This window comes from Penaeus japonicus, unplaced genomic scaffold, assembly GCF_977035675.1.
Source record: "Penaeus japonicus unplaced genomic scaffold, GWHDUDI00000001_assembly GWHDUDI00000043, whole genome shotgun sequence".
Lineage (NCBI taxonomy): Eukaryota > Metazoa > Arthropoda > Malacostraca > Decapoda > Penaeidae > Penaeus > Penaeus japonicus.
In genome coordinates, this window is record NW_028234445.1 from 1,720,670 (window position 1) to 1,723,169 (window position 2,500).

At 32.3% G+C, this 2,500-nt stretch overlaps 3 protein-coding genes across 3 annotated transcripts in view; 2 read left to right on the forward strand and 1 right to left on the reverse strand.

Annotated features, from left to right (window-relative positions):
• LOC122246354 (uncharacterized) overlaps positions 1-2,500 on the forward strand; it is a 1,434,769-nt gene that overhangs the window by 920,498 nt on the left and 511,771 nt on the right. The window lies entirely within an intron of this gene.
• The window catches only part of LOC122263496 (uncharacterized), a 1,386,165-nt gene that overhangs the window by 648,835 nt on the left and 734,830 nt on the right, over positions 1-2,500 (reverse strand). The gene's annotated exons all lie outside the window — the stretch shown is intronic.
• Positions 1-2,500, forward strand: part of LOC147466572 (uncharacterized) — a 77,574-nt gene that overhangs the window by 43,294 nt on the left and 31,780 nt on the right. The gene's annotated exons all lie outside the window — the stretch shown is intronic.

Genomic DNA, 2,500 nt, shown 5'->3' on the forward strand with positions numbered 1-2,500 from the left:
ATTAATATATTGTAAATTATATTTATTTATGATAATAATAATAATTATTTTTATTCTCATTAATTGTCATTATTGTTGTAATTATTATTAAAAACTATCATCATCATCAATATTATTGTTATTACCACCAATATTAATTTCATTGCTTCTACTATTATCACTATTACTATCATCATCATAATCATGAAAATTATCATTTTTATTACCTTCATTGTTATCATTAGAATTATTGTTATAATTACCATAATTATTGTTATCATCAATATTATTCATATTATTATCATTATATTATTTTTTTATTATTTTTATTACAATTATTATTATTATAGCTATCTTTATTATTTGTATTTTTATAATAGTCTGTACATATAAAATGACAGCTTAACAATTACAATGATTATTATAGTAATAAGACAAAACAAAATCATATTATTGATAAATAATTTTCAAACATTCATTTCTGTTATAATTTACCTTCTCATTATCATAAACATTTTTTTTTCCTTCTCATTTCTATGCCTTTTAATAATTCTTATTTTAATTAAAATTCTTTTATCATTTGCATTATTATCAATATTCATAATATTCATACTATTCCTTGTCCTTATCCTTATCATCCTATTCATCTTTATTAATCACATTCTTAAAACTACTCTCATTCTCACTGATATTCACCTTCTCATTGTCATCCTCACTCACATTCACCTTCTCATTACCATTCTAACTCACATTCACCTTCTCATTGTCATTCTCACTCATTCACCTTCTCTTTGTCATTCTCAATCATTCAACTTCTCATTGTCATTCTGTCTCATTCACCTTCTATTGTCATTCTCATTCATATTCACCTTCACCTCATTGTCATTCTCATTCACATTCACCTTCTCTTTGTCATTCTCACTATTCACCTTCTCATTATCATTCTCACTCACATCCACCTTCTCATTATCATTTTCACTCACATTAACCTTCTCATTGTCATTCTCACTCGCATTCACCTTCTCATTGTCATTTTATCTCACATTCACCTTCTCATTGTCATTCTCACTCACATTCACCTTCTCATTGTCATCCTTACTGACATTTACCTTCACATTGTCATTCTCACTCATATTCACCATCTCATTGTCATTTTCACTCACCTTTACCTTCTCATTGTCATTCTCACTCACATTTGCCTTCTCATTGTCATTCTCATTCATATTCACCTTCTCATTGTCATTCTCACTCACTCTCCCTCTCATTGTCATTCTCACTCACATTCACGTCATTGTCATTCTCACTCACATTCACCTTCTCATTGTCATTCTCACTCACATTCACCTTCTCATTGTCATTTTCACTCACATTCACCTTCTCATTGTCATTTTCACTCACATTCACTTTCTCACTGTCATTCTCACTCACATTCACCTTCTCATTGTCATTCTCCCTCACATTCACCTTCTTACTGTCATTCTCACTCACATTCACCTTCTCATTGTCACTCTCTCTCATATTCACTTTTTCATTGTCATTCTCACTCACATTCACCTTTTAATTTTCATTCTCACTTACATTCACCTTCTCATTTTAATTTTCATTCACATTCAACGAAATTCCAACAATCTACAAATTCACCTTCTCACTGTCATTCTAACTCACATTCACCTTCTCATTTTCATTCTCAAATTCTCACTCACATTAACCTTCTCATTGCCATTCTCACTCACATTCACCTTCTCATTGTCATTCTCACTCACATTCACCTTCTCATTGTCATTCTCACTCACATTCACTTTCTCACTGTCATTCTCATTCACATTCACCTTCTCTGTCATTCTCACTCACATTCACCTTCTCATTGTCATTCTCACTCACATTCACCTTCTCATTGTCATTCTCACTCACATTCACCTTCTCACTGTCATTCTCACTCACATTCACCTTCTCATTGTCATTCTCACTCACATTCACCTCTTCATTGTCATTCTCACTCACATTCACCTTTTCATTGTCATTCTCACTTGCATTCACCTTCTCATTTTCATTCTCACTTACATTCACCTTCTCATTTTAATTTTCATTCACATTCACCTTCTCACTGTCATTCTAACTCACATTCACCTTCTCATTATCATTCTCACTCACATTAACCTTCTCATTGTCATTCTCACTCACATTCACCTTCTCACTGTCATTCTCATTCACATTCACTTTCTCACTGTCATTCTCATTCACATTCACCTTCTCACTGTCATTCTCACTCACATTCACCTTCTCATTGTCATTCTCACTCACATCCACCTTCTCATTGTTATTCTCACTCACATTTACCTTATCATTATTATTATCACTCACATTCCGCTTCTCACTGTCATTCTCACTCATATTCACTTTCTCATATTCATTCTCACTCACTTTCACCTCATTTTCATTCTCACTCACATTCAGCTCACTGTCATTCTCACTCACATTCACCTTCTCATTGTCATTCTCACTCACATTCACCTTCTCATTT